The sequence below is a fragment of the Pleurodeles waltl genome, chromosome 6, assembly GCF_031143425.1.
Source record: "Pleurodeles waltl isolate 20211129_DDA chromosome 6, aPleWal1.hap1.20221129, whole genome shotgun sequence".
NCBI lineage: Eukaryota > Metazoa > Chordata > Amphibia > Caudata > Salamandridae > Pleurodeles > Pleurodeles waltl.
The window spans coordinates 1,089,811,036-1,089,838,419 of record NC_090445.1 but is presented as its reverse complement, the minus strand read 5'-3'; positions in this window follow the sequence as shown (position 1 = coordinate 1,089,838,419).

The window sequence follows — 27,384 nt, the reverse complement described above, 5'->3', positions numbered from 1 at the left end:
TCGTGGTTTCCCCTGTCTTTTTTCCTCTGTCTCCTGTATTTTTAAATAAGTGCTGGGTTTTGTTTTTGCTGGTTTGGGTACTCTGGGCACTTTACCACTGCTGATCAGTGCTAAAGTGCAAGTGCCCCCTGTGTAAATGGTGATTATGATTGGTTATCCATGAATGGTGTATTTGATTCACTAGTAAGTCCCTGTTATAGTGCATCCTGTGTGCCCAGGGCATGCAAATCAAATGTTACTAGTGGACCTGCAGAACTGATTGTGACACCCACATGAGTAGCCCTGTAAACATGTATCAGACCTGGCACTGCAGTGTCTGCCTGTGCAGTTTTAAACTGCCATATCGACCAGCCAAGTGTACCCCCTTTGCCAGGCCCATACCTCCTCTTTTAGTACATGTAAGGTACCCCTAAGTTAGGCCCCATGTAGCCCAATAGGCAGGGTGCAGTGTATTTAAAAGGTAGGACATGTACTGGTGTGTTGTACATGTCCTGATATGAAATACTGCCCAATTGGGCTTTCACTATTGCAAGGCTGATCTCTCCTATAGGTTAACATAGGGACTGCCTTGAAATATCTCTTAAGCGTAATTTCCCATTGGGAGCAAATAGAGATATGGAGGTTGTGGTCTCTGAAGTCACAATTTAAAAATACATCTTTTAGTGAAGGTGGTGTTTAACTTGTGTGTTTGGAAATGCAACTTTTAGAAAGTGTGCATTTTCTTGCTTAACCATTCTGTGCCTCTGGCTGGCTGTGGAAGACACATCTGGGTCAGGTTGACAGTTGTGCTGGTTGTTAATTCACTCTAGACAGTCACACAAAGGGAACTGAGATGTGCCCTGCATATCCTGATGGGTCTTCCTGGACTAGAGGCTTGGGAGGAGCTGATACTTGCACCACAATAGGGCTGGGTCTGTCCTTACTATGTGTGCTTTGTTGGGTTGGCTTGCAGTTGCTGCTTCTGCTTTGGAGAGGACAAAGACTGGACTTTGCTGTGTATCCTGCTTTTGAAATTTCTCAAAGGAATTGGACTGAGCTTGCCTCCTGTTGAGACATATTACGGGCATCAAAGACTTCACCTGCCAGCCACTATGTTCTCTTGCAGAGTAATCTGACTTACCAAGAGGTGTCCATTCAAGTTCCTGGGCTCTTGGGAGTGAAATCTGACATAAAACAAGAAGAACGAGGCACCCTGTCTCCGGACAACTCCAAAACCGGTGCTGCTATCCTACTCCGTGCCACTGCCTGTACCAGAAGCTGTGGTCCCTGCTGAAGAGTGACGATCACAACCAAAGTTGCAGGCCCAATGCCACTGCAGTGCCTCTAAAGTCGTGCAATACTGTGAGTCTCGAGTGTGGTGTCACCAACATCCGTGACTCCCAACCCCACCATGGCACCTGTGGCCCCGTGATGTGACCATGGCCTGAGAGGTCGTTTTATTGCGTCTTGACCTGCGGGACTCATCAACCCTGCCGTTTCGTAAGGAACTGATGCCTCGTGGCCGACACTGCCTCACCTCCGCCACCTCCATAAGGAACCGATGCCTCACTTCTCCTGTGTAGCAGTAAGGAGCCAATGCCTCACCTCCTGCATAGCCATACTGAACTGACACTGCACCGGTTCCAGTGACGCTTCACCTTCCTGATTCCATGCCAAGTCTTTGACTCTGCCTCATTTCTAAGGTACTGTACCTGGGGTCCGAGCAACTCTGTGACCAGTACTGCACTCCGTCGCAAGTGGCGTCGGACTGTTGGGAACTACTTAGTCATGACGCCATGATAGCACCAGTTGGAGTTAGTGTGTTTCTAAGCACCTTATTGGGATTTAGGCCCTCATTATAATATTGGAGGTAAAAACCGCCTACCGCCACTGCGACGGCCGCCAAAAGACCGTCGCCGCAGCTACCAACTGTCCTCCGTATTATGACCACAGTCGGATTTCTGCACCACAGCTGGATTTCCACCACAAGAATGGCAGAAATACAGCTGTGGCCATGCCTGCGGATGACAGTAAGGTGGCGCTGCTGCCAGCAGCAGTGCCACGTCAGTAGACCGCCGCCAGCAGTATTATGACCCATAATACGGCCTGGCAGTGTTCTGCTGGCGGACGCTGCTGCTAGCAGCAGCGCCCCGTCCCATCTCCTGCCGGAGGACCCCCTGAGCACAGGTAAGTGTGTGCTCTGGCAGGGGAGGGGGTGGGGGTGGGGGTGTTGTGTGGGGGTGTGGGGGGGGGTGGGTATGTTTGTGGCGTGCGTGTATGCGGGTGTGTGTTTCGTGTTGAATGTGCATGCATGTATGGATGTGTGAGTGTGTGTATGTTGTGTTCTGTGAATGCATCTCTGCGTGTATGTATGAATGTGTGTCCGGATGTGTTTGTGAATGGATGTATGCATGCGTGGATGCATGTGTGAATGCGTGTGTGTATGTGTGTGTGTGTGTGTGTGAAGGGGGCGTGAATGTAGGGGGGGTTTGGGGAGGAAGGGGGGTGGGGGAGTATCTGGAGAGGGGGTGGGGTGGGGAAGACCTCTCATTCCCTGTCACTGATAGTGCCTACTGCCATGGTTTTTGTGGTGGTAAGGAAGCCACCGAAACCATGGCAGTAGGCAGGATCATTATCACACAGGCGGTACAGTGACAGCCGCTGGGCTAGAGATTGATATCTCCAGCCCGGCGGCTGTTACCGCCATGGCGGTCAGTGTGGTACAGTGGCGGTTTGGATTCAGCCAAACCGCCAATGTCATAATATGGTGGAAAGTTCCACCAGCCTGTTGGCAGTACTTTCCACCATATGACCGCCGACCACCAGGGTCATAATGAGGGCCTTAATCTTTTAAAATTCATATCTTTTCTTATGTATTTTGGATTTTTGTTGGTTTGGTCTTGTTTTACTTAGATAAATATTGGCTATTTTTCTAATCTGGTGTGGTGTCCACTTGTAGTGTTTTCACTGTGTTCTTACTGTGTTAATGTGTGTGGGCACAAACACTTCACGCATTACCTCTGAGAAATGCCTGACTGCTCATGGCAAGCTACAATGGGGGTGAGCAGGGGTTATCTTAGGAGTGTGACTCTCTTACCCTGATTAGAGTGAGGGTCCCTACTTGGACAGGGTGTAAACTGACTGTCAACTGGAGACTCAATTTCTAACTGTAAGGCAATCTGTAGTTCCAGCCAGGAGCACAGTATCCTACTGGTTTTTATTGTTTACATTTAATTTGTAGGTGTAGTTGTCCTTTCCCTTGAGAAACACAGTGATCGATGCAAAGTGCTTTGAATCTTGATCATCTATCTACAGTAAACTGTGAAGTATTTGTAGACTTGGCATCATGTGTTATCTTTGGTAAAGGTGGTGGACAAGTCTTGCTGCAGTGTTCTGGATTAGAGAATTTTTCATATGATGAAGTGGGGTGGGGAATTAATATAGTAGAGCTTGGCTCTTATCACAGTGATGATAACTTGTAGTTTATGCTGGTAACCTAGGTATTGGACGATGCATTGGACCATTTTAATTGTGTGGAAGGTACTACTTTTGACCTCAGTGGCATGTAGGATCAGGGAAATATCTGAGAGTCTATGGTTAAACCTTGTTTTCTCATTTCTTTCAGGAGTTGGAGGAGCATCGAGTTCCTTGGGCTATATATCAGTACACTGGTTTTTTGTGCCATTTTCCACAGGTCATGATTTCTGTCTTTGAACTATTGAGCATTAGGCAATTAACCATCATCCATCAAAAACCTTGAGGCAATCGCCAAGTCTTGCCTTGTATAGGTCATCCTTGTTACCCATTTTGGAATGATTTGTGTATCATCTGCATAGCTATAACATGTAAAGTGAATTATCTAATCTGGTCTGGTATGATATGGTGGTTAGATAGGTGTTGATTATAAGAGGGGAGGGGATTTCCCCTGAGTGATGCCACAATGTTGGGGTGAGTGGTGAATAAGATAGGTGGCATGAAAATAAAGCTCTATTTGTCTTTGAGGTACTGGGCAATCCATTTTAATTAATTTTGGCAAATTCAGAGATGATTGTGTCTGTCTGACTAGTGTCAAAATCCAGATGCACTGAGACAGCTGCTCTCTTCCTGTGCACTATGGGCTTTACATTGTCTGATATGGATACAAGTGATGATTGGTCTAAATTCATACTGTTGATACAGCATCAGGTTATTTTACTCTGTAAAATTGGCGAGTTTAGCCAAAACTGTTTTTTTTTTAAATAATTTACGTAGGAACCTACTGTTATAGGTAGGCCTGTAGTTTGCTGGACTGGGTTGAGATTCTTCTTGAAGAGTGGTCTCTAGTGGTTAAATAGATGCAGAAGATGAAGTATTACAGCTCTGTGAAATCATTCAGGCGATACAGTGGGGGTGTACATCTCGCACAGGTTTCTGAGCACTAAGGTGTAAACAGACAGTGCTGTCTGGAAAACTTACATCTCCATCAGATTTTCGTAGGGCTTAGTCGCATGCCTCAAAGAGACACAATAGAGTTACCCCACTCATGATGAAAGACGGGGAGAAGATGTGTTGAGCTGGTGAACGTCTATTCCGCGCAAATAACAGGATAACCGATCAGAATTTAGCAATAACACGCGTATTTTTATTCAGCTCAGCCTCTTCCCATCAAAAGCGCGTTACCTTCGGCTGATTATTATGACAGTCTATTGTAATTCCAAGCTGCTAACAGGCAGCCTCCCGCACTGAAGTGTCTTCATATTTCACCGCTCAGGCACTGACATATCGAGGGGGCGTTCTCTGCCACTAACGGCGTTGGTTTATTCACAAGCCCCCAACCTTGACACCCGTTCCTTGGTTTGAGGTGCGTTTTGTATTCGCAGCGTATGATGGGTAGTCAGTGGTGTTTTTCTTGAAGGTATAAGATGCACAGAAGACATGGGGGCACCCGAAAATGCAACACCAATTTTTAAATCCTGTCGGACAGCTAAGGAATTGATATGAATCCTTTGAAGTTATGTAGCGCTTATATTGTAAAATAAAAACATTTAGAGCCAAACATTCTTACAGGCTGATGCTGAACACGGATTACCACAGGCTGCCTCCTCTAGATTCCACGTCGTCTCTTTCTTTCTCCACTTTACATTCTAGCTACACTGCACGTCTCTTTCTTGCACTCCTGACGGTTCTTTTCAATTCTGCTTTCGCCCTTTGTCACCGTTTCCCTATACTTTTACTCATATTTCTGTCTCTCTTTTTCGCCTTACTTTCTCACGTGCCGTAGTTCAAAGTCTGATACCAAAAACGAGTACCGTTCCTCAAAAATCTGTACAAATGCCTTCCCCGTGCAACCACTGGCAAAAATTAAACACTTCAAAATCATAGCACCATCTATATCTCTTTTTTTTTTACAAGTTTACTTAGAGCAGGCACCATAAGATATTTATTGATGATTTAAGGGAACACTTTTATTCTGCACCCACGCCGCAGGATAGACATGAAGAGCTCCGGGGGCATTGATTGTGCTTCACATATGAGGTGGTGCTCAGTCAGTGCGGCCCCTGAAGGTGACCGTTGAACAGAGAAATCCGCCTTGCAGGCAGGTGCTGCCACACACTGCATCTACCTTCAGGTGGATCTTTGGCCACCTTTGAAAGGCAGGCCACATTCCCTCCTACAAAGTAAACAAGCATTTGCAATGCAATGGGTCGCACGTTTGCTCCAGTTAGAGCCATAAGCATTGTAAATTCCTATGGACTTTTATTCCACTTAAATTGAAAATGAAAAGTATAACGGTTGACTTAAGCAAGCCGATTCAAAGCGCCATGGCCACCATGAGCATGAGCGCAAAGGAGATACAAAAAAATAAAAAGAAGTTCGCTCGCAGTCAAACTTATCAGCAATAGTGCAATTACCCATGTAACAGGGTCAGTCTGCAAGGCAGTAACAAAACCGCCCCAAGGAGAACCAAACATAAAGCATTTACCAATGATAACAAAGGATTTTTGAAAGGCAAGCCCACAAACTAGTGAAAGTGATGGGCATGCGGTGGGTGTTGTTAAAAGCGATACGTACAACAGGTCAAAGCGTTTGCACGCTCAACCTAAAAAGTAAAAGACGTAAATCTGCTTCACACAGCCAGTCTTTTTACCAATGCACTGACCCCAAGGCAGGCCAAGTTCGAAATACTGTAAATAGGACACACTGACCAAATATGAACCTGGTGCACCCAGTTAAAGAAGCTGTAGTGCAAACGAGAGCAGTGCGCCCTATAACTAATAGAGGCCTGGTCTTCAAAAAGAGTGCTGTTGCCCACCACCTACAACCACCAGCACAAATGAAGCACTGGCCTTACTGCCCTGTGAATCTACCACATTATTTTTACATAGCAAAGATTGCTAGTAAGGAAAACAAGCATTTGCAATGCAACGGGTCTCGCGTTTGCTCATGTTAGAGCTGATCGCGTTGTAAACTCCTAACCCGACTTTTCATCTATCGGCAAAAGTGCTTTTATGGATGTAAAAAAGTGAAATTAACTGTGTAATCGCTCGACTTCTGCCAAGCGAAATCCCGCTAGGAAAATAGAGAAAAAGTAGTCCACGATCCGACAGAAAACAGCGAGCCTCGCATGTTTTGTGTACTTGGTTGCTGCACTGGAGGAGGGCTAACCACCGGAAAAGGCATGACGTGTGCATGCCTTCCACTAATGAAAGCAAGCAGATTTTACTAGGCAAGCCCACGAACCAATCAAACAACCTGACGTGATGTCAACAGGGCTCCGAGCCCTTTTCTAATAACTAAAGCGTCTCGCTGCGATACGCATGCGCGAGCGCGTGCAACACAGGCTCGACCCTAAAAACGGCCAGACTTAGGAGTCATAAGGAAGTTCAGAAGAATCTTCTACAGTTTTAGCTCGTCTCCATAGAATGACGCTAGACCATTCAGGAATGCACTGCTCCTCTGCAGTGTGGCTTGCCGCAGGTAGAGGGATTCCGACCTGCGGGACAGATAACCTGTTCAGTGTAAAAGCCTCTTTTGGACAATACAAAAAAACTTACAGTGGCATGGAGTTAGCCCATTACTTCTTTTGGTCGTCTTTATTGTCACTCATATTTCCTCTTTCATTACTCTTCATGTGTTTGCCCCTCCCCTGAGCATAGCAACTTTACCTTGATTTTGATTTGCTGACCTTCATCCTCCCATTGTTCACTTTTAGGGACCTATATATTTTTTTCCTTAAGCGCTTCATGAGAGTGTATGTGCTTTCCAGCAAATTGAGAAAGGTAAGAAATGTTTTCCCAGCTTCTTGTAAAACTAAGAGGTATTCTGTAAAATGAGTAATGAGAGCAGGTGTGTCTGCTGGTAATGCTCCGTAGGGCACGCTCTTGTATCATAGACCCAGGGATAATTTGTCCTTGTTGGGGGCAGTAAGGCAAAAATACTTGTGCGAGGGTAGTTTCCATATTTAGAATTTCATATGGAGGGCCACCCCTGATTGCAGTATTCTGCAACTTTGCACGTGTTGGAATGCTTTGTCCAACAAACCTGTCTGACAAACTGTAGCGCACATCCACTTTTAAACAGCAGTATTTCCCTGTCAGAATCTAATAGTGTATTTCATCCTGATCTTCTTTGTGCTTTGTATTGTATCTTAGGTCCATATGTATCATTTTTTCAAATTGCAATTCACTGCGAATCGCTACTAGGTAATCGCTATTTGAATGTATGAAACTCCATCAGTTTAATTTAGGGTTTCCTAATGGGTTCCAATGTATTGTCAAAGCTGTAGGCAGGACCTTTGCTAAATAGAATCTCACAGTTTCCCATAAGTAGGCAAGATTTGTGGTGTTGGTGAACTACTCAAAACAACCATGAGGACAACAAATTTACAATATCATAATCCTTACTATGAGGGATTTTTTATGGTCTTCACAACTGTAATTGTGTACATATTTGTAATTTTATCACTATGCATCTGATAGTTACCTCTCGGGAAAGCTAATGCTCAATACAATAGGTCTGAGTTGGTTACAATGACAGGGAAATTATAAAGGCCATAGGCCTGAATTGTTAACAGGAAAAAAGTATGCCAGATGCCATAGTTCTTATCTGTTTTTATAAAAGTTACATAAAAGGCACTAGCACTCCTTAACTTATTATGAAACACATATGATAAAGCAAGTAAGCCTATAATGGCACATTGTTATTGTATTGTGTTAAGCCGGCAGACATGTGACAAGTGTTTTGTTACATGAAATGTCACAGATTACCTTTGTAGGCATGAATTTTGATGTTGATTACCCTATTTGACAAACCTAGGGTGTAGATGATTTGCACAGTAATATTTCTTGCTAGAATCTCTTTGGAAGGTCTGACAGGTTTACCTGCCCGCCAGGATCATGTAATAAAATTAATTAAAAACACATAATATGGGGGTGTGAGGCAGGACACGATTGCATGCTCCCCTTCTGGGCTCCGTCCTCTGGGGCCATCCAAATGTGATAAAAACATTGGGACAAATTTGTAAATTCCATGAAAGAGTCAGTGGAGAGGTGTGGGGGATAAGAAGTCTCATGGCTAGATGATCTGAAGTGAAAACAAAAAAGCACTTGCTGGAAACAAGCATTTCTTCAGCGTGTATCGGCTGAGTCAAGATGGATACCAGTACCCGTCACTAGAGACTGAAGTGTGGAACCCTTTGAAAAAGAGTGACCTGAGGGCCTATGTTTGTCCTGTCCATGTGAGCAAGGAGTGAGATTTGGAACATGGCTGGGTCTGTGTCTTCTGGTGATGGGTCTCATCCCGGTGGATGAGGAGTGATTGTCTCAGAGGTGCCACCAGTGCTGGTGGCTGTGGAGGTAGACAATGGACCTTTTGCCCATCGCTGAGTTGGATGAGGATGTTTCAGCCTTGAAACATGCAGATGAGGAGCAGCATTAACAGATTGGGAGTGGTGAAGGTTCGCCACTATGGGGACAGAAATTCTGTGAAGGAAACCCATTATAAAAAAAGCACTGAGGTGAGAATCTGTAAGTCTAGGAATGAATTGAGGAGCCATTGATTTAACTCTTAGGGGAAAAATAGTATAAAAGCATAATAAGACCATGTTTGAAGACACTCAGGCATATTTATACTCTGTTTGCGCCGAATGTGCATCAAACATTTTGACGCACATTCGGCGCAAACCGTGCACCATATTTAAACTTTGACGCCCGAGCCCGCGGACGTCAAAATTCCTCTGTGTGCGTAATTTTTTGGATGCGGGAAACTGCCTTGCGTTAATGACATGCAAGTAGGCACTCATGCCCAAAAATGACTTTAAGGCCTGTGCGCCTTATTTATACTCCTGCGTCATTTTGACGCACAGGAGGGGTCGGGCCTTAAAAAACGGCACACAGCCTGATGTGCGCCGTTTTTTTACGCCTGGGTGAGGGCAGGCATTAAGCGACCTGTGGGCTCACTTCCATGGTCTCTGACCATGGAAAGAGTCCAGAGGTGCCCTTACCTGCCCCCAGGTACACCCCCTGCCACCCTCGCCCACCCCTGGAGGACACCCATGGATGGAGGGACCCATCCCAGGTAAGTACAGGTAAGTTGAGGTAAGAATTGTTAAAAAATTTTTTTTTTACGTTTCATGGGGGGCCTAATTTGGGCCTCCCTACATGCCACTGTGCCCAGTGACCATGCCCAGGGGACTGAAGTCCCCTGGGCATGGCCATTGGGCAAGGGGGCATGACTCCTGTCTTTGCTAAGACAGGAGTCATTTCAATGGGGTTGTGCATAAAAAAATGGCGCAAGTCCGTTTTGAGGCATGATTTTTGCCTCAAACCTGACTTGCACCATTTTTTGAGGCACAACCCCCATTTTCCCCTACACCGGCGCTGCCTGTTTTGAGTCATTTTTTTTTACTCTGACCAGTCCGCCGTGCCGGCTAACGCCATTCCTTAAATAAGGTGCCCGCATGGGGCATAGGAATGGCGTTAGCCGTCGGTAAAAAAAATTACGCAAACCAGCGCCGGCGCTGGCTTGCGTCAAAAAGTATAAATATGGGCCCTGGTGGTCACTAGACCCCCAGGGTCACGGTGGCGGTCGGACCGCCACGGTCGTGGTGGTCCAAACACCGACACCGCTAGGCTGCTGCCAGCCTGCAGCCTGGCAGTCCCGGCGGTTGTAATCCACCAGGGCAGCGCTGCCCTGTGGATTACGAGTCCCCATCCACCAGTCTGTCCATGGCGATAAACACCGCCATGGAAAGGCTGCCGGAATGGAGGACTCAGGGGGCAGTGCAGGGGCCCCATGCACAGCCCCATCGCGCATTCCATTACCCGAATTACGGGCAGTGTAATGCGTGACGGGTGCTGCTGCACCTGCTGCACTGTCACATTTCAGCCTGCTCAATTAGGAGCCGGCTGCAATGTTAAGGCCCTGTTCCCCGCTGGGCCGGCAGGCAGAAACACTGTTTTTGCCCACCGGCCCAGAAGGGTTCAGGCTGCCCGTGTTGCCTGATGGCAGTGCACCACCCACCAATGTCATAATGAGGCCCATAGACATAAAAAAAAATTCCCTCATAGGTGGTCCAATGGCAAGCTCTTAATAACTGCAAATTGCCCTTTATAAATGATTAAAAGGCAACAAGAAAGATGAGAATAAGCAATCATAGCTTTATCAAAAGTCAAATCCACGAATGGGACAGCTATAAAAGGCTCCTTTCTGGCCCAGAAACAACACAAATCTGTACCACCAAATCAAGTTACAGACATTGCTTTACAGGCCACCATATCAGAAATGTCACACTTCTTACAAAAAGTCATTTGCACATTTTGATGAAAGAGTTGCTGAAAGAAACCCCTCCTTGTACCAGGATAGCAACAAATTGATTAACAACCTTAATCACAACCTACAGGAACTAGAAGGACAAGTAGAACAACTTGAGGGTGCAACAGTGGAGTCTGACCATTAACAAGACATCCTTTTCAGGACAATGCCAGCACTTGAAAGATTACACCAATCGTCGATCTGTAAGATTGAGGTTGATGAAAACTGTAGCCGCAGTAATAATTTTTGCATCTACATCTTGTATTCTGAACTCACCAACCACGTGCAGAAGTTGGCTCACCATTTCTTTTCACTCCACAACAACACTAAAACCATCCTTGACAGATCACAAAAAGTTAACTCAGAATTTCAGAAGAGGAAGAATCTGATATATAGCATTCTCACGAGAATTCACCGTTATCAGCAAAAAGAAGAAATCACCATTATCAACAAAAAGAAGAAATCTTCGAGGCCTCAAGCCAACAGAACTTTAATGGGGATGAGATTCTCATTTTCCAGGCATATGTGTTAAACAAATGTAAGGCGTTCAAGAGGGCCATGAATTATCTGAGAGAGAAGTAAATCCCCTATCATTGGGGTTTTCACCATCAAATGTTGTGCTTGTTCCAGAAAAAACGTTACACAGTATACACCCCAGAAAAGCTGAGACTACCCTGAATCTCGGAATATGAGAGTGTGGAAGATACATCCGCAACTACTAAGCAAGTCAGATCGTGGCAGATCCATGGACATTGAAACAACAAAGGTCTATCAGACTTTGAGAAACTAGAATGACTTCTATAAATATGTCTCTTGGAATAGTTGTCAGTACACAAGGGGAAATAATTGCAGGTCAAAGATGTTTCTACATTAATTGTAAGTAAGCTTTACTTTAAAATGTACATCTTGAGGCTTTCCCATACTAACAAGTTAGACTGAATGGGCAGAGATGGTAGTGCGGATGCCACCCTTAAAATTCAGGAGTTTGTCCTATTTCTTATCATAATGTTACATGTTTTGTGTATTTTATTAATTAAGATGTTATTTCTTTTAAGTGGTTTTCTTATAATATACAGCAGATGATTGAAGATTATATTTTCCTTTGGGAGGGTAAACAACCATTCAATGTAAGTGAATGAACAGAATATGACTCATGACAGAGGAGATTTGTGGAATTGGGACCAACCTATAGTACCAATGAGATCCCTAAATGCCACCTTTTAAAATCTTGACACACAATATACAGGGACTTACCTCCCCTTTAAAACTAAAGACACTCTTGAAATGGCTACATCACTGTAACCTTTCTACAGGAGACCCAATTAATGCTAGAGTATGTACATACATCATACTCCCCATTACATAACTTGCATTATCATTTCCCAGGCAAAAGAAGTTTAAGGATGTTGCAATATTATTTAAATAGATGCATGCTTCTGAGTAGACTCTACATTTATAGTTAAGGAGAGACGGATTCTAATCTTAAAGGGCACAATGGAGGGTGTGGATGTTACTTTAACTTCTATTTGAGCCCCAACAGACCATAAAACTGGATTATACAGGGAACCTTTTGAGGTCTTAGTTGAATAAACAGAAGGCACATTGACACTGGGAGGAGACTTTAACGCCACAACAAGCTTCAAACTAGACCAGTCCCATGATAAATGTTGGAGTGCGAACAATCTCAAGGTTTGCCACGAAGGACTTAAAGACCTAAATTTGACATTTGGAACGCTTACCATCTAGAGGATAGGGAGTACACTTTTCTGTAAAGTACAGAGAACATCCTCTAGAATCATATACTGCAAACAAGGGACAGGGAGATTAATGGTCCAGTGTACTGCCTCCCAACTTATGATACTGATACACATAAATACACTGTTCCAGAAAGCAAAAAGAATGTAGATCCACAAGACACTCTTCTATCTAGAAGCAAATGCCCTCACACATCCTATTGGATGTCATGCTTCATCATCGGGTATGCTCCTCGTCAGACTGGGTCTGCAACGTCTGACGGGTATCCCATAAAGGGGGCTCTTTGACGGAGATCTTTTCCCATCACTGGTGTGCCGTGGTATAGGCTATAGGGAAAGGTGCCAACCTACAGGCACACAGAGGATAGGAGAGCAAAAGAAGAAACAAAATGGGCTCAAAACCACCATTTATTGATCAGGGAGGGTCTTGGTCAAGGTTAAAACACAAATGGAAGTGAAAAACGAGATAATGCTCAATCACTCTCTCAATCACAATAGAAAAAGGGAGGGCGAGGGAATTCTTTTCACCCCCTACAATGGGTCAACATGTTTTGCGTCTCAGGGATCCATACGGATCCAGTGATGCTTCATCAGGACCAAATGACAAAAAACAAAACACTTCTCCTCAATGATACAGACCATGATGAATCTAAGGCTATCAATCGAGAATCCTCCGGTCACTAATTTAAAAAAATTAATACGTCAAACTAGTAGTTCGTCAAAGGCTACCGTCCCACATTATGGATCAGGCTCCATAGGAATCCACGTCCCATGGGATTTGTGCAATCTTTTGATGCTGCCAGTCCTCCGAATGGAGACCTACCCCGGGGCCACGTTCCTGTAACATCCTCTAGAATCAACATGTTCTATACACAGAGAGAAAATCTCCTAAGATTCTCTGGGTATCAAATTGATATTCAGAATCTGTCTGACCATGGCCTGGTTTTAATTAATGCCATGGCTCGCACCATAAACCCCCAGTGAATAAACAATTGTTTAGGAGTTAGATAGCCTTCCGTGACCAGTGATTAGAGAAGCAATTAAAGACATATCAGAGAATTACTTCAAGGAATATAATGAGTCTACCACTGCCCTGTTGATTTGTTGGGATGCAGCTAAGGCAGGAATAAGGGACGAACTTATGTCACACATGGCAAGCATTTTGTTGAGAAGTAAGGCTTGTAAACTAGAAATGTAAAACTATATAAATATACATGTATATATAAATATATATATATATATATATATATATATATATATATATATATATATATATATATATATATATCAATTCAACGTTAGCAGAAAATCACGAGATGGCTCCCCCGCAAAGAAAAGCAACAAGCCAGGACTCAGTGCAGAGTAACGTGCTTTACTTAAACAAAAGAAAAGAGAATTCTAACGCGTTTCAGAGCATTAACTCCTTGTTCACAGATCCAAACCATCTCTGTTTTTACATGTATTTAAATGTCCGAAGCCAAATAACAGAGACTTAACATAAAAAAGGACTCAAACAAAAATTCAACACACAAATACTATAAAGGGTGTCGGCCATTTTGGAACAGGCATATATCGACTTATAATCAACCAAATTATATTTATACATATTTATACACAGTCAAAAATAATTTAAAGTATACTATATATACCCAATTACTAAAACTCATTAATTCTCTAATAAGCACAATACACTATTGTAACACCACCTTATTTTTATACTATTACTTATCTGAATATGAATAGTCATTCCTCATAGATATAATAGCTCCTTGCATTTCACCAACACCCCACTAGTGTTTCTGATATACCTATTTAAAAAAAGAGAAAGAAAGAACAGAGAAACATGAGTATTCATGCATAAGAGGCACAAAAGGAGGGACAGTAAAGGGTTAGATTTCTGGTATTTCATGAGAGGGTCTGTTTATTTACTAGTGTTTTGACTATTAAACATTCCTAGTGATGGAACTCTTTTTGCTATCAAAATCTTTGGGTTGAATGTCATATCTATGTCTGGAAACTGCATAGTAAAGTGTCACCTGTGACCTAGAGGTTAAGTTTGGAGACCATCACCCTGAAGGTTGAGGGTACCAGTCTAGATGTACCAGTAGTCACATTCCTGCTTCAATTACTTTTCAAATATTTAAGGTGTATACCGAAATGTAATCACACTCTTTTTACTTGACAAATGCATTTTTATTTTCAATTTGTCCTAAGATACCTCATTCTAAGAATATCATTCATCAAAGTCTAGAAAAACTCTCTCTCTCTCTCTCTTTATCTCTCTCTCTCTCAATTTCTCTCTGTCAATCTCTTCCTCTAAATGTCTCGCTCAGTCTCTCATTTTCTCTCTCTGTGCCATACCATAATGGAAGAGAGAGAGAGAGAGTCAAAGGCCGTGGGCAGGTAGGGTTGGTTGGTTATGGGGGTGGTCCACGGGGCCAACCCCCATAATGTACAGGCAAAGGCCGTGTGTGGCACTGGTTTGAGTAGTTATCGGGGGTTGGCCACAGGCCAGATCCAGTGGCCAACCCCTGCCCTGCAGCCAACTACTGCCACACACGGGTTTGTGGTTGAATTAACGTACAGCAATGAAAATAACTTTAAGTTAAAAAAAGAACATACAAATTCACTGTAAAAAACAAAGGTTACAGAGACATTATAGTTAGGCTAACATTTTAACTGGTGAATTTCTGTAGTTTTTAGAGTTTTAAATGTTATATTGTAACTTAGCATTTCACCTAACTATAATTTTTAGTTTTTTCAGTGGATAAACAGACAGGCAGATAGATAGGAAGATAGATAGATAGATAGATAGATAGATAGATAGATAGATAGATAGATAGATAGATAGATAGATAGATAGATAGATAGATAGATAGATAGATAGATAGATAGATAGATAGATAGATAGATAGATTGATTGATTCTTTGCCAGGACTGGAAGGCAAGTACTTCTGTTTTCCAGTTTTTTCTGCTATTTTTCTCCTTCTCGAATTTTTTTCACATTTTTTCAAAGGATACTACTGCTTCCCAAACACAACAGGCTGCTTACTTGCTGTTCATTTCATCAGCAGTGTGCCACATCCCTCGATGTCTCAGCCGCTGGACCAGCCCACAGTTGTAGAAGAGTATTGACACAAGTTTCATCGTTTTGACCTTTGCTTTTAACCATTAGTAAAAAAAAACAATGCCAAACCCTTTGACTTGAAGATAGCGTTTGGGAGATCTATTTATAAATTCGATCTATTTGCGAATGGTATTCTATATTTATTTCCAAACCGGAGTTCTCAGTCCCCGCCTTTTCTGAAGAATTGGATAGAGTTTGGAATATATCAGGCTTTAAAATTAGCTAAATCTATAGCATTACGATTCCCACAGATGCCCAAAACAAGGTCTATACTAATGGAAAAACTGGAACTAAGAACATGTCGGGAATATCTAGAGTAGCTGGGAATACAGATTACTGCTCGAATGGAGTATTGGCATGCAGTGAAGATCCTTCCCGTTTTGGACGCTCTCTACAAAGATCTCTACAAATGAGGGCGATAATAGATATCTTGGTTCGGAAGAGTTGCTTACATCAAAATTAACTTCTTCACTAGACTGTTTTAGACATCTCATACCTTACATCTGATGTACCCAATGGGTGCACTGCAAAATGTACAGAATAGATTATTAGCATATACCTCTGAGGTAAAACCCCAAGGGTATCATGGAAAGTACTATACAGAGGGAGGTCTGAGAGAGGCCTGGCATTCATACAGATTGATCTACACAAACGAGTGGCCCAACTTCGGACATTGATCTGACTAGCCCGGACAAGACAAACTTGTTGGTATGGGTATAGAGGCTTTTTCAGTTAAATCATTACACCTATTACCCTGGCCACCATCCAAAATGAGAAACTTTCATGACGTGTTTGAGTCTACCAAATTACCCTCACACAATGGAATTCCAGTATCCCAAAAATAGATTGGTCTAATTTCCCTCCCCAATGTTGCCAATATTTAATAGTAATCCTGATTTCCTCTCAGGTCTGGTAGACAACGAATTCCGTAAATGGCTTTAGTCTTCAACATTGGGTGACTTAAGGCCTGATTACGAATGTGGGGATCTTACAACCGCCACACTCGGGGTAGCGGTCCGACCACCATATTACAACCTTGGCGGTCTGACTGCCAGGACTGCAGGATCTTGGATCCTGGTGGTCTGGCGGTGGCGGAGATCCTAATCCGCCAGGGCAGCGCTGCAAGCAGTGCTTGCCTTGGAGATACAACCTTGTTCTCCGTTAGCCTTTTCATGCACTGCCCATGCACTTGGCATGGGCAGTGCAGGGCCCCCCCCTCCAGCCCAGCACCATCTCAATGTTCACTGTCTACTTTGCAGACAGTGAGCATTGCGAGGGTGCTGGTGCACCCTGCTGACTACAGCGTTGCTACTGACTCGATTACGAGCCGGAGACAATGCTGTCACCTGTTTCCCGCTAAGGTAGCGGGCAGAAACTCAGGGGCATATTTATAAGCTCCTAGCGCCCCCTTGCGCCACATTAGCGTCATTTGTTTTTTTACTTTAATGTGGCCCAACGAGGCCAACATCCTTGCGCCATATTTACAAAGTGGTGCAATGTAGCCCCTTGCACTACATTATGCCTGCACCAGGCATAATTTATGCAAAGGGGGCATTCCTCCGTAGGGGGGCTGAAGAAATGGAGCAAGGTAATCTAACAAGTTTTTTACAGTACTTTTAACACCTGCTCACAGCAGGTGTTAAAAGGGAGCTTCCATTATTTATAATGGGCCCCTATGTACTCTGCAGGAGTAGCGCCAATATTTTTGCACTACTCCTGCAGAGTACATCAATTGTGTCAATTAAAATAACGCTATTGCCCCCTACCCTACGCCATGGTGCGCCGTATCTTAAATTCAGCACACACATGGAGGTGGTAGGGGGGTGCTAAGGGGCACAAGGAAAGTGGCTCTGCACTGTGTGCAGCGCCATTTTCCTTAAATATGCCCCTTAGGTTTCTGCCCGCCGACCTAGAGGGAAACCTTAATAGCTCAGCAACCAATCTGTCGGGAGTTTGGCAGACAGAATTTTTGTATGCCAAGCTCAAAAGGACCCCCTTATTCTTGAAAAGTAAACATTTCCCCCCTGTTGTCGGTGGAATCTCGAAGACTGAAGCATCTTCTGTTGAGCACAATTACTAGGTTTTACTACAGTCAGATCCCAGAATACTCTTGCCATTAGAGATGCACACCTATAGAGTCTCCACTAAAAGACCAAAGGCCTCATCTATGAGGCCCTAGCAGCACCCTACGCCACCGGAGCATTAGTTTTTTTTACTCTCCAGTGACGCAGTGTGCCAGGACATATTTACAAGGCCACACCAAGCCACCTTGCGTGGCTTTTCATGGCCTTGTAAATGTGGACCCCTTTCACGCATAGCACTGCATAAAAGAGGCATTCTATGGCTGTTGCTTAGGGTGTTCCCATGCAACACCCAGGGAACACAAAGGAATCTGACGCATTCCCATATCTACAAGTCTAGGATTGAGTCAGATTCCTACGCCACCTCAGGGGTGGTGTGAGAGTGACACAATGTGGAGGAATATCTTTATTTCTCCCTGTTTTTCCTCTGTGTGTGTTGCATCTTGCAGCACACATAGAAAGAGGAAAACAACTCTTGTGATTGTTTTTGTGCAGGTTGGTGTCACTTCCTGCACAAAAATAATCATCCCCACAACACCGGCACCCTTGCATCATGGTGCAAATTGTGTGTCAGGGCAGGGGGAGAGGACAGAAATGTGCTGTATCTTAAAAGATACGCCACATGTCTGACTTTGCCAGGTGGAACAGGGTGGCGCAGCAAGACCCTTGCTGCGCAACCCTGGGCACAGGGCCTTGTAAATGAAGCCCCAAGAGACCAAAAAGGCATCACGTAGTTATATCATTAACTTGAGGTTCCATGGACTAAATTTAACGACCCACAATGCAGTTATATTGTAGGTAGAACTAGGGAGAGAAATAGATGAGACATCATGGATATACATATGGAACCATGCTGCATCGGCCTCTATATGCACACAACATAAAGAAAATGGGTGTGAAATTATGGTAAAATGGTATTTAACTCTTATTCGCCTCAACAAAATGTTTGGATCCCCACCGAAGGGCAGGTGATGTGGTAAGGATAGGAGCACAATGTCTTAAATGTGGTGGAGTTGAGAGGTAATCCAATCTTTCCAGGAGAAACAAATTGCCAAGATGAAGGAGATTGTAGGTCTAGAATTGTGGATGAACCCATTAACCATAGGTTTGGGATACAGTTGAGGAATATGAATGCCCACTGACAACCATGGTGCGGAAACCTATTACCCAATTACTTTTGGTGGCTACCAAACTAGTGATTGCTCAACAATGGAGAGTCCCATCTTTACTCTGATAAAGATATAGTGGGCCAAGGTATGTCAGCAGCATTGATGAAGCAAAGAGCTTAGAAATTTGAAAAAATATGCACTCCATTTTGAATGTATTTAAAACAACATGCCTGTGGCCTCCAGTTCCTGCATGTTCCATCCTGATCAAGTTGCTGACTTTTGACAAAGTGACACTGCTGCTGCCTGTTTTTTCCCATCAGGGTTTTCCAGCTCACTGTTCTTCCCACCAACAGAAGCCCTGTCCACCCCAGAACCTACTTAATGCAGCACAACCACACTAATAGGCACCTGGGCATCTAGACTGCCACTTGCCTGTGGCCTGCAGTTCCTGCTTGTTCCAGCCTGACCTAGTTGCCGCAATTTGACCAAGTGACACTGCTGCTGCGTGGGTTTCCCGGCTTGGATGTTCCCGTTCTTCCCGCCATCAGATGACCTGCCCACCCCAGGACTTACGTAATGGAGGTGGCAGCACCACCTTGCAGCAGGTGCATGCATTGGACGTGCCACTGCAGTGCCAAAGGTAAGTCTTTCCATGCAAAAAATAAGACCGTTTGTGCCCGTCCGCACCTGGACTGCGCTGGATGCCAGAAACCATGGCTCCACGACAATCCAGCGCAACACCACAACCACAGCAGCAGCTGCCACAAAAGCCAACAAATGCCACCGCTACTCCTCAGCCATCCTCCATATCCTGAACAACACACACCAGCAAACTCTTTGCTGCCTCACATCCCCCAGCATCACAGTAGTACTTTTCTCCTTCACCTATTGTGATTTCACTTGTGACACCTCAGAAGCTGACATCACTACCTCTAAACAACCGATGCACACCATCACAACCCCACACCACCTTTTCACCATGCTACTCAACGTCCGATCCCTCGGAAAACACTCCACCAAAATCTGACCTTCTCTTCCTGACCGAAACATGGAGCAGCCCATCCTCCAACTCGGACATCACACAGCCATCCTGCCCACCTACAAAATCATACACCAGGACCGAATCCACAAACCAGATAGATGACTCAGGTTCATATACAGAAATATGATTGACTGCACAACCTCCACAGACTTGGACACCTACCATATGGAACACCTCCACTTCAAAATATGAAAGGACTACAACGCCATCATAAAGGGAACCCTGGCCTACCATCCTCCAGGCCCCTGAGAGGCTTTCTACAACCACATTGCAGACTTCATCGCTCCCCTCTCCATCAGATCAACTAATGACATCATCCTCTGGGACCTCAATTTCCACCTGGAAGACATCACAAACTCCAACTTCATGGCCCTCAGTGACAGCCTCAGCAACCTCAGACACCCAGCTCATCCAAGGACAAACACACTCAGCAGGCCACACCCTCAATCCTATTTTCTCTTCCAACAACAGGATCGCCACCACCCACATGACCCCGCTCACATCGTCTGACCACCACATCATACAGTCCAAGATACCTGCCCACCAAGCCACCACCCCAGAAAACCCCAAACCACTATCAAGACACTGGGGCAAAATATCTGAAGAAAACTTGACCATGACTCTACAGGAACACCCACACAACCACATTGGGAACCTTAATGTTGACACCAAGCTCTTCAATAAATGGCTTACTGACTGCGCCAACCGCACCACTACCACCAGAAAGTAGACCTTCAAAAACAACAAATCACAGCTGGTACACAAACAACCTGAGGGAGTCCAAGCGCCACTATAAACAACTTGAGAGACAATGGAGATTCGACAAAAACACCACAGCAAGATCAACATACAAAGCCGCTCTCAACCTCCACCACCAACAACTATGAGATGCAAAGAAAAAGGCCCTAACTCCCAGACTCAAAGCCAGCCCCAACAATGCCAAAGAACTCTTCACCATTGTCATGGAGTTCTCCAACCACGCAGCTGCCAAAAACGACATCATCCAACACCATGACTCTGCAACATCTTCTCAAGCCCTACAACAGATTCAACAGACAGCACACCAATACGAACCTCCCTCATCGCCAAACAGCAGGTAAGCAATTGGAAGCCCCTTTTGAATAAAGATACCACCGCTCTGATGAATACCATCCCACAGGAATGCTTTCAGACCATTGCCCCACTTCGACCTTGAGAAAACTATCATCTCCACTGCGTCACCAATATCATCAACACAACACCTCCATAACCACTGCCACCTTCCTGTCTTGCTGTAAAAATGCAGAAGTCAATGCCCTTTTGAAGAAACCAACAGCAGACCCCAACACCGTCAGTAGTACAGACCCATCTCGCTTCTGCCTTTTCCAGCTAAAGCCATTGAGAAAGCCATCAACAACCAACTCACAGACCATCTAGAATACCATGATCTCCTAGACAGCTCTCAATCTGGATTTCGCACCAACCACAGCACAGAAATAGCCCTCATTGCAGCCACTGATTACATTAGAAGCATCCTCGACCAAGGATAAATGGCCACACTCAACCTCCTTGACTTCTCTGCAGCTTTCAATATGGTCTCCCACAAATCACTCATTATAAAGCTTTAGAACTTAGGAATCTGTGAACAGGTCCTAAAGTGGATACAGAGAGATCTCAACAAGTTATAATTTGCCCCTACACCTCAGAACCCAAGAAACGTATATGTGGAGTCCCTCAAGGATCATCGCTCAGCCCAGCATTCTTCACCATCTACATGACACCCCTTGTGGACATCGTCGGAGCCCATGGCAACATAGTATCCTACACCAATGACACACAGCTCAGCCTTTCTCTTACTGCCTCAACCATTACTACCAAAGAAAACTTCGCCGACTTCATGAGCAACATCGCTGCTTGGATTAAAAGCAACCTCCAGCTCAACACAGACAAAACCGAAGTCCTTATCTTCTGCAACAACCACTCCACCCAGGACACCTCTTGGTGGCCGTCTGAACTTGGCCCTCCACCACCCTACGGACCATGCCTCGGAATCATCCTAGACACCAACCTTTCCATGAGCAGACAGATCAACACTGTCGCCTGATCATGCTTCCACATGCTGTGAATGCTATGCAAGATTTTCAAGTGGAACCCAATTAACACCAGATGAACAATCACCTAGGCTCTTATTACAAGTAGACTTGACAGCAGAAACACTCCCTACTTCGGAATCCTAGCCCATGTACTACGCTGACTCCAAACCAACCAGGACGCTGCCAGACTCGTCCTAATCTTACCGTAAAATAACCACATCTCTCCACTCCTCGACAATCTCCACTGGCTCCCAGTCCAGGAAAGGTGTTAGTCTAAGCTACTCACCCACGCCTACAAAGCTCTCCACAACACCAGCCCAGTGTACTTCAATCACCACCTCAACTTCTACCAACGCACCAGACACCTTTGATCTGCATTTCAGGCATCAGCACGCCTCCCTTGCATCAAGAATGCCAAAGCGGAGGATGCTACTTCTCATTCCTCACAGCCAAGACCTGGAACGACCTCCCGCAACACTTCAGAACCTTCCCCTCCCTCATAGACTTCTGAAGGAGTCTCAAGACATTGCTCTTCCAGACGAAACATACATGATCTCTTCCTCCCCCCACCAGGCCTGCCTTAGTCAACACCTGGATACCTTCACAGGTGATTATCCACACTCTACAAATCCACATATTATAACAGAGCAGAATTAGGTTGGGCCCGGGACATTACTGTTCTTTGGGAAGATATAGGAAGCATTCAGATACATTTCCGTAGCCAGGTAATAGCGGCAAATCAAGCTTCAGATACCTATGCCACCTGTGGCTTCATGAAGACCTTATTATCGATCAAGAAACCTACGTTCTTGGCTTTAGCCGCAGGAATCAGAGTCTCACCCAACTCTGCTGGCCAATGTTGTGGCCCCCCAGAGGCTCTCATTTGTTCCAGAGATCACCACCTCTGTTTTATCGCCATTCAATTTCAGCGACTTACTATTCATGCAGGAGGCTACCTGAACAAGATAGGAGTTAAGAGAGATGGAGCTGTGGTCCTGGGTGGATGATAAAGAACAGATGATTTGCGTATCATCAGCGTAAGAGAATAAATGAAGGCCACAGTCCTCTACCAATTCGGGCCAGAGGACACACATAGATATTAAAAAGAGCTGGAATTGACGCTGATCCCTGGGGAACTCCAGAAACCACAGCATGACGCATGAACAAAACTTCACCAAAGTAAACTTGAAAGATACGACCCTTCAAAAAGGAGGATAGCCAAACCAAGGCATTCCCCTGAACCCCTTTTCCCTTGCCTGTTTCATACTAGTTATAAGGCTAATGTAAGTTTATCTTTTTTGTATTATTAATCAAATTCACCAAAATCTGCATAATTGGAAGAAGAAGTAATGCTGAAATTGAGCTCCACGTTGTCGTGTTACAGTTAAGTGTTACAGTTAAGTCATGACTCCACTGGCGCAGGTCATTTTGCAGGTCTAGACATGATAAGTACTGCTTGTGCTGACAGTAGACCAAACCACTTGCTTCGAAACAGGACTCGGCATTGGTTTTGTATCCTGCCATAGTGCATTATGACTTCCCAGGTAGTTGTATGACTTTATGATAAGATATGACATAGAGTGAAAGAGGAAGAGGATACCTTGTGATGGCTGTATGTCAGAATATTGAATACAAAAATATTGCATGACATGAAGATTGCATATTAAATATTATTCAAATATTGTAAATTTAATTTCCAAAAATATTGTCCCATGGGATATAGCGATTCTATTATTAACTCCTATGGGGTGATATTTTATAAACAATATTTAGGAGATGGTATTTATGTAATACACTAGTCTGAAAATGATATTCTGGTACCATACCCTGATGGTGTCTGTGGTGTGGCACAGCATGAGTACGTTTTGGCATAGGCGCTGCGAACATTAAACCTCTGACCCCTTCAGTGCAGTTACTGGACAGGCAGGAACGTTTTTGCCCCCTTTTATTAATTCGTCAAACATGCCATGGACCATTCTATCCCATCCGCACAAGCGGGGTAAACAGCCATAATTCCCTGTCAATGCACAGAGGGTGGATCAGTCCACGCCCAACATAACAATCCTACTTAACCCAAAACAAAAACAAGAATAACAAATCGAAATGCAGGAGACACAAGTATAGTAACAAAACAGACCACAATTCCCAACAGCACAGCATGAGAATTGGTAAAATATCAAAAACCCAAAACAGCAGGTAAATACAGGCAGACGAGACAATGTTAGCATTCAGTCCAATACGAATCCTCGCAAACTCTTAGATGTCTCTGCTCGAGGGTGTAAATTATATCAATCCACTCTCTGAGGCATTGGAGTCATTGCCATTGAGCCATGCCCCTCCATTAATGGTGACCCAGGTCTCTCAACGTTCGGTACTTCAGAATCTGTACGAGGTGGAAAGTATCTAATCAATCCATCTCTAGACTGCCCCGGGAACATGGAGACCACATCTGGGTGTTCTGCGGCCCAATCTTCTTCAGAGGCACCTTTACCTCTCAAGTGGGTGCCATCCGTACTCATCATTTCAGGATCCAGCTGCCAAAACAGTTTAAAGAACGAAAGTTTCTTGTGATGCTTTCCTGAACCTTATGAGCAGTCACCATGGTGCCCTCAATGGCGCTCCCCATCCAGGGATCCTTTTCAAATGGCAACAGAAGCTTGATCCCAGTCCGACAGTTCTTCACCAAAATGAGATCACCAACCTGGATTTCCCTCTCTTTGGTTTGACGTGTCCGTGATACCTGCTCATGCCGGATTTTCCTATCCGACAAAGCCTTGGCCGCTCTGTCAATAACTCGGGATGATTCAGCCACATGGGGGATGGTGTCTCCGACCATCCGATTTATGTATAAGGTGCTAGGTGGAACTCCAGTGGTGGCATGAGGAGTCAGACGATACTCATGGAGAAAAGCGTATATCGCACAATCTACATTCTGACTATTGGCCACAGCAATCCTCAATAACTTATTGAGGGTTCTCATGAAGAGTTCTGCTTCTCCATTAGCCTGAGGTCCGCGAGGAGTGATTTTTCTGTGAGTGATGCCTCAAGACCTCAGAAAGTCAGCAAACTCCTGCCTGGACAAAGCTGGCCTGTTATCACTTCGAATTTCACGCAGGAGTCCATGAGTGGCCATTACTTTCTCGAGACATGGAATAGTTTGTGAGGCTGTGTTGGAGTCCAGGATCTCCACCTCTGGATATTTATAAAAATCATTAATCACCACGAGCATGTGGTGACCGTCAGACAAACTTCCAAAATCCACTCTGGCTCTGAACCAGGGCACAGCAGGGATTGTCTCAGAACCAAAGGTTATCGCAGATATGACTAACTGAAGGCACTCATCATCTGCCGTGGCTGTCACGAGTTCTTCCAGAGAAATGGGAAGAGACCCTGTTTGTTCCACTACCAAATTCACATACCACTCCACATCTTTGGCATCAGAAACCTCTTGAGGAGTGGCCAGTCTCGCATGTTGGGTCAAATAATCCACAGGATTTAGAGGACCAGGTCGATATACTACTGAGAAGCGGTAGTCTTGAGGCTGTAGAATCCACTTCTCGATCCTGGTAGGGGGCTTAGACGAGGAGCCATTGAACAGAGGTATAAGTGGCTTCTGGTCAGTGTGAATGATGAACTGCTGACCATATAGATATAAATGGAAGTGGCGACAGCCCCATTGAACAGCAATAGCCTTCTTTACTATCTGGGAATATCGCTGTTCGGTGTTCGTGAGTGCACGTCTTGCTTAGGCCACTGGAGCCCATTCACCATCACCTTGCTTCTGAGACAAAACAGCACCCAGACCAGTGGTACTTGCATCGACCAATAGTTCTGACTCTTTATTAGGATCAAAGTAAATCAGTATAGTGTGCTCAGACAGAATGGTTTGGTGGCTTGGAATGACGCTTCTTGATCAGGGCGCCACTCCCACATGGTGTTTGACCTGATAAGTTCTCTTAGCGGGGCCATCAAAGTGGTAAGGTTCCTGATGAAATGACCAAAGTAGTTGACCATTCCCAAGAAGCTGTGGACACCAGAGACATTGGTGGGTGCTGATGCTAACTGAATGTCCTGTACCTTTTGCGGGATCGGATAGAACCCCTTCTCCTGAAAAGCAATAACCGAAGAAAGCCACTTTTCTCTATAAGAAAGCACACTTTTTACGGTTGAGAGTGAGACCACTTTCTTGTAGTCACTTGAACGTTGCTTTCAGACGGTCAAGATGTATTTCAATAGTGGGTGTGTGAACCAGGGTGTCATTGCTGACACCTCCTCAGGCCAACATGGGTAGAGAAGGTGGTGATGGTTCTGGAATTAGGAGCTAACAGTAGTTGATGGTATCAAGCTCTCAAGTCCATTCTAGAGAACCATTTTGATCTGGCAGCCTCAGCAACAATGTCGTCTACGGTGGGTGTCAAATGCTGTTCCCTTTTGATGGCTAAGTTGGGTAGGTGCATGTCTACACAGATTCTGACTTTGCCAGGCTGTTTGGGTTAATGAGCAATTACAATCATAGATACCCATTGTGTGGGCCATCCACCTTCTTGATAATGTCTGCTTGCCCCAGCTTCCTCAACCCGGCTTCGACTTTTAGGCACAGATGGAAGGCCACCTGACGATGCTTTAGAGCCACTGGCTGAAAAGAGTTGTTGATGTGCAGGTGAATTAGGCGATTCTTCAGACAACCGATCCATTTCCATAGCTGCTCAAATTCACCCAGAAGATCTTCAACGATCCCTAGGTGCATGCTGAAAGCAAAGGATATGAGATTGAGTTGTTCGGCAGTCCTGCAGCTCAACAGCATTCCTGACCCGGTTCTGGTTACGTACACTTTCGTGAGAGATGTCTGCTGTGAAAACTCCTGCCAATGGTAAAGGTGTAGAAGACCCAAAGGCATACACCTGGGTGGAGGTGGAATGGAAGGGTCTGCAGCTCTGATTGTGCCAAAATGATAATAGTGGCCCCTGCATCGATTAATGATGGGACTTGGTGACCAGACAGGAGTACAGTGCACCTCAGTATATGTCTACTGGGAAATCCTCCTGGCTGCACGAAGTGCACAATGTGGACGGCTCCTTCGCCATTATCATCATCCATACCATCGTCCTCACCCAATGTCACGGGTTGATGCACTAGATTGACTGGTCTAGGTTTTTGTAGTTTCTGATGTGCCGATGATCGGCACACCTTGACAAAATGGTTAATCTTATTTCAGCTGTAGCACTTCTTGCCTTGGGCAGGGCAAGGCCTTTGATGAGGATATGGTCCTCACATAAGTAGCAGGCAGTGTATACTTGTGGCAGGCTTTTGACAAGTGTTTTTCTTGTCGGTTTCCACAGCTGGTACAGCATTTACCGGTTCTGCTTTGATTTGGCTCTGCAGTGCAGCTTTCATATGTGCAGCATGCACCTTCAATAGCTCTTTGAAGC